The sequence below is a fragment of the Micromys minutus genome, assembly GCF_963924665.1.
Source record: "Micromys minutus genome assembly, chromosome: 15".
NCBI classification, from domain to species: Eukaryota; Metazoa; Chordata; class Mammalia; order Rodentia; family Muridae; genus Micromys; species Micromys minutus.
In genome coordinates this window covers 19,590,210-19,602,377 of record NC_137984.1, presented here as the reverse complement: position 1 = coordinate 19,602,377, position 12,168 = coordinate 19,590,210, and positions in this window count along the sequence as shown.

Here is a 12,168-nt window from a genome sequence, read left to right as displayed (position 1 = left end):
CTCATTTTATGACTGTTAATCTTTCCTACCTTCCTTCCTTCCTTCCTTCTTTCCTTCCTTCCTTCCTTCCTGCCTTCCTTCCTTCCTCCCTCCCTTCCTTCCTTCTTTCTTCCTTCCTTCTTCCTTCCTTCCTTCCTTCTCTCTCTCTCTCTCTCTCTCTTTTTCTTTTAGTTTATAATTCATCCATTGCCCCTCCCTCTTGCTTCCCCTTCCCACATTTCTTTATCTCAATCTTCCTCATCCCTGTCTCCAAGAAGATACTTCCCTACAACCACTTATCTGAGAAACCACCAGGTTGATTTCCGTAGTGGTTGTACCAGTTTGCTATCCCACCATCAATGAAGGATTGTTCTTTTTTTTTTTTTTTTCACCCTTGCCTGCATGTGCTGTCACCTGAGTTTTTCATCTTAGTCATTTGGATTGGTGTACAGTGGAATCTCAAGCTCATTTTGAATTGAATGTCCCTGATGACTAAGGACTTTAAGCATTTCTTTAAAGAAATTCTGGTCATTGGAGATTCCTCTGTTGTAAAGTCTCTATTTAGCTCTGTACTGCATTTTTAATTGAATTATTTTACTTTCTGTAGGCTATTTTATTGAGTTCTTTATATTTTTTTATATTATTCCTTTGTTGAATGTGAGATTAGTCGAGATTGCTTTCCAAATCTTAAGGTTGCTGATTTATCCTATTGACCATGTCTTTATCTTGATGGCTCTCTTGATGGCATTGAGAAGTGGGATTGATCGTCCCGCCTGACTCTGCACCAATACCAAGGGTTTTTATCAGGACTGATTGTAATATATGTTGAGGTTAGAAATGGTGACTGCCAAGTAATTTCTTTTATTGTTGAGAATACTTTTTTATTATCCTGGGTCTTTCCTTATTCCAAATGAATTTGCAAATTGTTCTTTTTAACTCTATGAGGAATTGAATTGGAATTTTTATGGGGATTGCATTGAATCTGTAGATTGCTTTAGGCAAGATGGCCATTTTAGAAATGTTGATCCAAAGGAAGAGGCCTTTGGTCCTCTGAAGGTTAGTTTCCCCAGTGTAGGGGATAGCCATAGGGTTGAGATGAAAGAGGGGCATGCAAAGGGAAACATCCTCATAGAAGAAGGGGGAAGGGAGATGGGAGAGTGAAGAACCAAGAAAAGGGGTAACATTTGAAATGTAAAGACAGAAACTATCCAATAAAAAATAAAAATGAAATTAATGTCATGATGGGATTATTTTATAGAAGATTCTACTAGAGTCAACTTCTTTGAGAAAATTATTAAGAATGAGCTCATCAGAATTATTATAATCATTTCATTGGGAAACCAAAGAATAAAAAAATGTTTCCCCTGCTTATGTTTTATGTAATTTTAAAAGGGGAAGTAAAAACTCACTATATGTTAGTTATTTATACAATAATTAATAATACAGGAGGTTTTCAAGTAAAAATTAGGTTGAAGTATAATTATTTAGTAATAAACTAGGAGAAGAATGTTGCATAATCACTTTGTTATACAACGTTTGTCACAAAATATCTGAACTTGCTGTTGTAAGGACTGTACAGTCATATTTTGTGTATACATTGATAACTGCAGACATTAAAGAACATAGAAAAAAAGGAGGGAAAAAGACAGAAAAGAGAGAGGGGAAAAATCATATATTTAAGGTGGGATCAGTTTCAAGGACAGGATTCTACACATGCAAACATTTTAGTAAAGGAAATGAAGAAAATGAGTTCAAAAAATGTGGGCAGAGTCACATTGTTCATATGATAATTAGAATGTGTGTGTTGAAAAGTCAAAAAAAAAACATGTGTGTTGCATTACTTGATTTAATTGCAAATATTAGATGATAATATTTACTAGGTGGTGGTTACACAGCAGACACTTATTTCTCACTTTTATGTGGGTTAGTAAGTACATGATCAAGGCATGGGCAGTTTGTTGATGGTACACTTCCTGGCTAAAAGAGTAAAATACCTATAAAACCACACACACATACACACACACACACACACACACACATACACACACACACACACATATATGCACAAATATTTTGTACATATATGCAAATATATAGGTATGTATATGCACTATATATATATATATATATATATATATATATATATATATATATATATTTCATTGACATTTTTGTACTAATAAGTCATCGCACTGTATTTTTAATCCATAAAATATAATACAACATCTAATGGTATAACTGATATGCAAGGCTGTTTTTCACTCTTATCATAATATTGATAAAGTTATCACAGGTGGTGTTGAGTTCAACATCAATTCTAACATGAATGTGATTCGTTCTTAAGTACACTACTTTTATGCAAAAATGCTTTTAAAATCTGTACATTTATCTTTGTTTTTTAAAGTAAGGTTGTTTAATTAAAAAAATGAAACACAAAAAATTGGAGTGCTGTTTACTTAGGAGTTATGAATTATTGCCTTTCTAATTTACTATTTCTGTGTTGGGCAGGGGGTGATTAAATATTCTCACCTTGTAGATCAGGGCAGCGAACACCTGAAGTAAGTCAGTGGCCTTACTCAGTCTTAACTTGTCTTTTACTCAGAACATATTGCAAGTGTTCTTTTTTTTTTTTTTTCTTTTTTTTTTTTTTAAACGATTTTATTTTTCAAAACAAAGATAGATGTAAAGATTTTAAACATTTTTTGCTTAAAATTATACATTTTTGTCAGTACTGTTTTTTCAGACATTAAAATAAATTTTACATAAAACCATGTGAATAAGTTTTTTAGTCGGTACTTGATTTTTTTCAAGGGCTTGACAGTATGCATTGAAAACGTACTAGTTGCAATAAGCGTAAAGTACATGCAAAACAAAACGCAACATGGAAACAGTCAAAGTCTTCTTGTTTTGTGAATATATGTATAGTTTTTGTTTTCTTTATTTCTTGGACTTCATACAGTCTGTGAGTTGTTTCTGGGGGAGTGCAAGCCTCTGGGGTTAGCATCCCACTATCAGTGACTGCATATTATGTCTGTTCTTTTGTGACTGGGTTATCTCACTCAGGATGATCTTCTCTAGATGCAGCCATTTTCTTAAGAATTTGGTTAAGTCATTGTTTCTGGTGGCTGAGTAGTATTCCATTGTGTATATGTACCACAATTTTTGTATCCATTCGTCTTCTGAAGGACATCTGGGTTCCTTCCAGCTTCTGGCTATTATAAATAGAGCCGCTATGAACATTGTGGTGCATATATCTTTGTTGTGTATTAAAGTGTCTCTGGGGTATATGCCCAGAAGTGGAATAGCTGGGTCTTCAGGTAGTACTATATCCAATTTTCTGAGGTATCGCCAGACCGATTTCCAGAGTGGTTGTATTAGCTTGCAACCCCAAAAAACAGTGGAGAAGTGTTCCTATTTCTCCGCAGCCTCGCCAGCATCTGCTGTCATCTGAGTTTTGGATCTTGGCCAATCTGACTGGAGTGAGGTGGAATCTTAGGGTTGTTTTGATTTGCATTTCCCTGATGGCTAAGGATGTCGAGCACTTCCTCAGATGTTTTTCGGCCATTCGGAGTTCCTCAACTGAAAAAGATTTGTTTAGCTCTGTACCCCATTTTTTAATAGGGTTATTTGATTCTCTGGTGTCGAGCTTTTTGAGTTCCTTGTACACCTTAGATATTAGGCCTCTATCTGATGTGGTGTTGGTAAAGATCTTTTCCCATTCTGTTGGTTGCCGTTTTGTTTTCTTGACGATGTCCTTAGCCTTACAGAAACTTTGCAATCTCACTAAGTCCCATTTGTTAATCTTTGACCTTAGAGCTTGAGCCATTGGTGTTTTGTTCAGGAAATTTTCTCCTGTGCCTATGTGTTCTAAAGTTTTCCCTACTTTCTCATCTAATAATTCCAGTGTATCAGGTTTAATGTGGAGATCTTTAATCCACTTACACTTGAGCTTTGTACACGGAGATAAGAACGGGTCTATTTTCATTCTTTTGCATGTTGAGTGCCAGTTGGACCAGCACCATTTGTTGAATAGGCTTTCCTTTTTCCATTGAATGTTTATTGCTCCTTTGTCAAAAATCAGGTGACCATATACATGAGGGCTCATTTCTGAATCTTCTATTCTATTCCATTGATCCACTTGCCTATTTCTGTACCAGTACCATGCAGTTTTCAGCACAATTGCCTTGTAATATAGCTTGAAGTCAGGGATAGTGATTCCCGCTGATGTTTTTTTGTTGTTGAGGATGGATTTTGCTATTCTAGGTCTTTTGTTATTCCAGATGAAATTGCACATTGATCTTTCCAATTCCATGAAGAACTGGGTTGGAATTTTGATGGGGATTGCATTGAATCTGTAGATTGCTTTTGGTAGGATGGCCATTTTTAAGATGTTGATCTTTCCAATCCATGAGCATGGGAGATCTTTCCATTTTCTGAGATCCTCCTCAATTTCTTTCTTCAGAGGTTTGAAGTTCTTGTCATACAGGTCCTTCACTTCCTTAGTTAGAGTCACACCAAGGTATTTCATAGTTTTTGTAACTATTGTGAAGGGTACCTTTTCCCCAATTTCTTTCTCCACATGTTTGTTTTTTGAGTATAGGAAGGCTACTGATTTGTTTGAGTTAATTTTGTATCCGGCCACTTTGCTGAACTTGTTTATCAGCTGTAGGAGTTCTCTGGTGGAATTTTTGGGGTCACTCAAGTACACTATCATGTCATCGGCAAAGAGTGATGTTTTTATCTCTTCCTTTCCGATTTGTATCCCCTTGATCTCCTTTTGCTGTCTAATTGCTCCAGCCAGGACTTCTAGTACTATGTTGAATAGGTAGGGAGAGAGTGGGCAGCCTTGTCGAGTCCCTGATTTTAGTGGGATTGCTTCAAGTTTCTCGCCATTAAGTTTGATGTTGGCTGTTGGTTTGCTGTATATTGCTTTTATTATGTTTAAATATGGGCGTTGGATTCCTGTTCTTTCCAGGACTTTTAACATGAAGGGGTGTTGGATTTTGTCGAATGCTTTCTCAGCATCTAGTGAGATAACCATGTGATTTTGGTCTTTAAGTTTGTTTATATGGTGGATTACATTGATGGATTTTCTTATGTTAAACCATCCCTGCATCCCAGGGATGAAGCCTACTTGGTCATGATGAATGATGGTTTTGATGTGTTCTTGGATTCGGTTTGCAAGGATTTTGTTGAGTATTTTTGCATCAATGTTCATAAGTGAGATTGGTCTGAAGTTCTCTTTCCTTGTAGGGTTTTTGTGTGGCTTAGGTACGAGGGTTATTGTAGCCTCAAAAAATGAGTTGGGTAATATTCCATCTGATTCTATCTTTTGGAATAGCTTGGTGAATATTGGTGTTATATCCCCAATAAATGTCTGATAAAATTCTGCACTGAACCCGTCTGGACCTGGGCTTTCTTTGGTTGGGAGGCTTTTGATGACTTCTTCTATTTCTTTAGGTGTTATAGGGTTATTTAGATACTTTACTTGGTCCTGGTTCAACTTTGGGACCTTGGATCTGTCTAGAAATTTGTCCATTTCTTCCAGATTTTCCAATTTTGTGGAGTATAAGTTTTTGTAGTAAGATCTGATGATTTCTTGAGTTTTTTTTAGTTTCAATTGTTATGTCACCACTTTCCTTTCTGATTTTGTTAATTTGGATACTCTCTCTTTGTCCTTTAGTTAGTCTGGCTAGGGGTTTATCAATCTTGTTGATTTTCTCAAAGAACCAACTCTTTGTTTTGTTGATTTTTTCAATGGTTTTTTTTGTTTCTATTTGGTCTATTTCTGCCCTAATTTTGATTATTTCTTGCCGTCTACTCTTTTTGGGTAAATCTGCTTCCTTTTGTTCTAGGGCTTTTAGCTGTGCTGTCAGGTTGCTGATGTGAGCTCTCTCCAGTTTCTTCTTGGAAGTACTTAGGGCAATGAGTTTTCCTCTCAATACTGCTTTCATTGCATCCCATAGGTTTGGGTATGTTGTGTTTTCGTTTTCGTTGAATTCTAGAAAATCCTTAATTTCTTTCTTTATTTCTTCTTTGACCCTGCTATCCTTTAGCAGAGTGTTGTTTAGTTTCCATGTGTATGTGGGCATTTTGTTGTCTTTGTTGTTGTTAAAGACCAGCCGTAGACCATGGTGATCTGAGAGGATGCATGGGAGTATTTCAATCTTCTTATATCGATGAAGGCTCGTTCTGTGTCCAATTATGTGGTCAGTTTTCGAGAAGGTGCCATGGGGTGGTGAGAAGAAGGTGTATTCTTTTACTTTAGGATAGTATGTTCTGTATATATCTATTAATTCTAGTTGGTTCATAGTCTCTGCTAGTTTTGCAGTGTCCTTGTTCAGTTTCTGTTTCCCTGATCTGTCCATTGGTGAGAGTGGGGTGTTAAAGTCTCCCACTATTATTGTGTGGGGTGAAATGTATTTTTTGAGCTTTAGTAGAGTTTCTTTTATGAATGTGGGTGATTTTTTATTTGGAGCATATATGTTAAGGATTGAGAGTCCCTCCTGACAGATTTCCCAGGTAATGAGTAAAAAGTGTCTTTCTTTATTCTTTTTGATAACTTTTGGTTGGAAATTTACTTTATGCGATATTAGAATAGCCACTCCAGCTTGCTTCTTGGAGCTGTTTGCTTGGAAGTTTTTTTCCCAGCCTTTTACTGTGAGATAGTGTCTGTCTCTGTCTCTGAGATGAGTTTCCTGTATGCAGCAAAAGGCTGGATTTTGTTTATGTATCCAGTCTGATAGTCTGTGTCTCTTTATTGGGGAGTTGAGCCCATTTATGTTAATAGATATCAGGGAATAATTGTTTCTGTATCCTGCCATGTTTGCTTTTTTGGGTTGAGTTGTGTCCGTGTTTTTTTTTCTTTTTTTAGTTTTCTTGTTTAGGAGTTTTCTTGTTTTTACTAGGCTGTATTTTCCCTCCTTGTATTGGGTTTTCCACCTGTAATTCATTGTAGTGCTGGGTTTGTGGTCAGATATTGTGTGAATTTTGATTTGTCTTGAAATATCTTTGTCTCTCCATCGATGGTGATTGATAGTTTTGCTGGGTATAGCAGCTTGGGCTGGCACTTGTGCTCTCTTAAGGAGTGCATGATGTCTGTCCAGGCTCTTCTAGCTTTCATAGTCTCTGCTGAGAAATCGGGTGTGAGTCTGATTGGTCTGCCTTTATAAGTTACCTGACCTTTTTCCCTTACTGCTTTTAGTATTCTTTCTTTACTTTGGGCACTTGATGTTTTTACTATTATGTGTCGGGAGGTATTTCTTTTCTGGTCCAACCTATTTGGAGTTCTGAAGGCTTCTTTTATGCTCGTGGTCATCTCATTCTTGAGGGTAGGGAAGTTTTCTTCTAGGATTTTGTTGAAGATATTTACTGTGCCTCTTAGTTGATACTCTTCTCCCTCTTCTATTCCTATTATCCTTAGGTTCGGTCTTCTCATTGTGTCTTGGATTTCCTGGACATTTTGGGTTAGGAGCTTTTTGATTTTTGCATCTTCTCTGGCTGTTTTGTCTATGTTTGCAATGTTGTCTTCTGCCCCCGAGATTCTCTCCTCGATCTCTTGTAATCTGTTGGAAATGCTTCCTTCTGTGACTCCTGATTTCTTTTTTTGGTGTTCTGACTCTAGGGTTATCTCTTTTAGCGCTTTTTTTTATTGTGTCAATTTCTGTTTTAATTTCCCTCTTCCATTCCTTTATTTCCTTGGTTCTGTTTTTGTCTCGTTCTTTGAGTTCTTTGAGTGTTTTTCTTGTTTCTTCTTTAAAAGCTTCTGAATCTTTTTGCTTTTCCTCCCTTCCTTGTTTAAGTAACTCTATCAGCGTCTTGAGGCATGTTTTCAGGTCTGTGTCTTCTTTCTCTGGAGTGTTTGGAATTCCTATGTTTGCTACTATCGGAGAGATGGGTTCTGGTGTTGCCAGATTGTCTTGGTTTCCTTGGGATATACTCTTTCTCTTTCCTCTTGCCATTTTGTTGTCGGTGATATGTTCTTGCCTTTCCCTTGTATCTGGTCTGTGTCCCTGGTACACTTTCCGTGTGCACTCCTCAGAGATCTCTCTACTCCGCAGCAGCCCAGGTTCCGGGTGGCAGCTGGGCCAGGCTCTGCTCTGCGTACTGAAGTCACCTCCGGGTGGGAACAGATGTTCCTAAGATTTGTTCCTGGTCACAGTATCTCAGCCTGTATGAGCCGCCTTTCCGGCTGGTGGTTGGGCCAGGCTCTGCTCTGCGACCTGAAGTCGTCTCCAGGTGGGAACAGAAGTTCCTAAGATCTGTTCCCGGTTACTGGATCAGGGAGGACAGGGCAGGTCAGGGCAGGGGGTGCCCTTTCCCTGTGCACTCCGCAGAGATCCCTCTGCTCCCCCGCAGCCTAGGTCTCCCACTCACCAGTTGCTCAGCCCGTAAGAGCCGCCTTTCTGGCTGGAACCGCCTTTCCGGCTGGTGGTTGGGCCAGGCTCTGCTCTGCGACCTAAAGTCCTCTCCGGGTGGGAACAGAAGTTCCTAAGATCTGTTCCAGGTCTCAGTAGCTCAGCCTGTATGAGCCGCCTTTCTGGCTGGAGCCGCCTTTCCGGCTGGTGGTTGGGCCAGGCTCTGCTCTGCGACCTGAAGTCCTCTCCGGGTGGGAACAGAGGTTCCTAAGATCTGTTCCAGGTCTCAGTAACTCAGCCTGTACAAGCCACCTTTCTGGCTGGAGCCGCCTTTCCACAAGTGTTCTTAAATAATAGTGACTGTGAAAAGGTAAAGCATGTTGCAGAAATTAAGAAATAAAATGCAAGAAAGCTTAAGATGCAATCTCCTGTGATTTTATCTGTATTATGCCTCACAACTAAATAAAGATAGCCTGGCAATTAGAAAGAATTAAATGTGGTATTTAGGCTGTGAGATAAACTCTATCACCTTATATCAGGCAGAAGAGACAAAAATCTTCAAATGATTTATCAGCACTCATACATCCACAAACATGCACATGAGAGAGCTTTGTTGAAATAGAACTGATAAGTGATATATATATATATATATATATATATATATATATATATATATACATAAATATATACATTAACACTAACATACATGCAATTTATTGTAACCAGTTAAAATATTTGCAGAATATATGTATAACCATATCTATATATGTACACACATATATAGATAAATGCCCATATATATGAATATGTATGAATATTAATATATATATATATATATATATATATATATATATATATATATATATATGGTGTCAGGGTGTACAACACAAAGAGTCCATTCTCATTCTTTATGTTTTAAAGCTGGCCACGTTGCATTAAATAGCAATAAAGAGTCTAATTTTTTTTTAATCTCAGAAGCATCAATTGACTCTAGCTCTTATTCTAAGGGTCGGACTCCATGAAAACATTCCATTCCACATTAACATATGCACTGATATTGCCATTCTCCCACTCTCGTCTGTTAAGCCCATTCCAAGAGAGACTGCTTCAGAACGGACTCTGGTATTTTGGATCCTACAATCTTTCAACACTTCTTTAAATTATTTTAAGTATGATTTTCTTTTCTTTTATGATTTTTTAAAATATATTAAGATTTTATTCATAAAATGGATGCTTTTCAGAATTATCAATTTGTAGTTTAGGCAAACTATAGGTTTATAAATAGTTTGAAAGAAATTGATTTTCTAAAGACATTCCTTTTTATTTTTGTGAATTAAGTTTGATTTTTGAGACATAGTCTTACTGTGTATCTAACACTGGCCTAAAAGTTGGAATGTTTCTTCCTCAGACTCTCTCATATTAGCAGGAAAATATACATTTAACATGGGCTTCTGTTCATATAAATATACAATATTATTCTCTATTATTTTGTCTTACCATTTTCACTGATTTGTGTTTCCTTTACTGGAAATATATCCTTCACTGACTACAATAACTCTTAATTTGTTATCTGCAAAATGAACACAGTGTTTGGTTAGGTTCTGTGGAATCCAAATGCAACATGTGTAAACCCCAAGAATGGTAAGGCCTTCTCGCACTTTCATTTTCATGCTTGAAGAGCTTATCATACAGTTGCCTAATTTGTGTCATTATATTGATCGGAATACAACCTCTACTGAATAGTGGTAAACCCTCCCAAAATGAAGAACTATCCCTTCTACTTATTCACCTTTCGTTTTTTCACTTTTCTTTATTCCTAAATTTTCTTATTTCACTAATAATACTGGGACAATTATCCCCATAACATGTCAACCAATAGATCTCACAGAAAATTACAGACATTGGTATGGCTCTTATTTTACATTTCAAACAGAACATTCTATTCAGTTCCCTGAAATATATAATAGTATATAAAGTATATAATAAGGTCCAGATCCTTTGTTCTCCAAATGTTACGTCTGAGAATTTCCTCTCTTACAAAAAAAATGTTTCTTTGTGCTGCCTGAAGTTAGCTTATTCTGATAATGATGAAGAACAGCCAAATTTACTGATATTCAGGAGGGGAAAAAATTAGCTAAATGCTACTGGGAAGAACTGAGTTGTAAAACAGCAATAGTGAAATTAGATGAAGTTGTGTGGATTAGACATGACACATAGGTTGATATGACTTAAGCTACATTGATATGATACAGAGATGATTCAAAAGTGACTGTGATTGCAGACCCAACAAGAGAAAAATGGACACAAACAGAAAGAAAAAGCCAAGCAAACCGAGGACATGAAGTTCATGAGTAGGGGGAGGTTAGGATGTGAAAGAAGTTATCTAGAGAGAAATAACATGATCAAAATACACTGTGGGAGATAAGTAGGAAAAAAAAGGCAAAGAAATAAAAAGACCAAGAGGCAGTAATTCTCCTGTGTGACAAAACAAGCTAGGACCATCATTCTCAGTCTTCAGTAGCCTCTTCACTATGTCACCTAATGCTGCTCAGAGAATCTGACAGTCCCTTTGCCCAAGGATATTGAATAACGTCTACTGTCACTACAAATAATACCATTTCCTCAGTGAAGTTGAAGTAAATTGCTTTAACAAGGCTAAATTAAAAATCAAACATGTTGATGTATTTAATGTGAGGCGGAGGACAAAAAAAATCATCAAAAATTAGTGGCAATATTGATTGCCATAAACAACCATTCATGGAGTGAAAGATTCATTGCTGACCCTTGAAATAACCGAGTTCTCATCTAGTTACTCCATGTTCATGAAATTGAAGGAAAATGTTTCTTTCTAGTCATCTAATTTCAATTTTAATGTGTTATTATAATCTTTCATTTTGCAATCCACTTATTCCCTTAAATGAACATCATGAAAATAAGAAATTTGCCTTAAATGTTCAATCTTTAGGAACATCTTTCATTCTTTTATATAAAGTTAATGGTACAGACAAAACAATATTATTGAAGGTTGCAGGCATAACTCGGTGGCTAGGACTCAAGTTTGTTTATCTGTTACTCCAACTCTAGGTGATGATGTCTATGTCGGCATGGAGCACCTGTGTACATGTGAACTTACCCTTACAGACTCATGATTAAAAAGCAACAATTTATTGATATTCTGCAGGCCAGCATTTACTTTTTTCAATTTGCATATCTAGAGAATTTGGATATTGACAGTTGCAAAAATGTTATATTTTTTACTTTGTTTAGCTTTTTGCTGTATTTATATTTATTTTCTGAAGAAATTGAATCTGGAAGCATGGCTATAATGTGACCTCATAATTACATATGTTCTAACTTTGAGTAACAGCACATGGTATCCTTGTAATTTGATTGTATCATCAATTGTATCTATACTATTATATTAAATTCATTAAAGAAGATCTTCTTAAGTTAAATTTTTAGAACTAACTCCAAGAAAATTTTAGATGTGATTAAATCTCTGTTATAAATAACCAAAATAAGATAGGACTTAAATTTTTCTCATTTTTCACTAATTTACAGACTAGTGACATGAAAGAATTTATTCTTCATTTTCTTTGGTGGATTTACTAATTTACTGGGAAAAAAACCTTACAACCAAACAGCTCCAAGATTCAAGCTGGAGTGAGCATTCTAATATCGAATAAAGTAGATTTTCAAACAAAAGTTATCAAAAAAGATAAGGAAGGACGCTTTATACTCAGTAAGGGGAAAATATGTCATGAGGAACTCTCAATCCTTAACATATATGCTTCAAATACAAGAGCACCCATATTTATAAAAGAAACCCTAC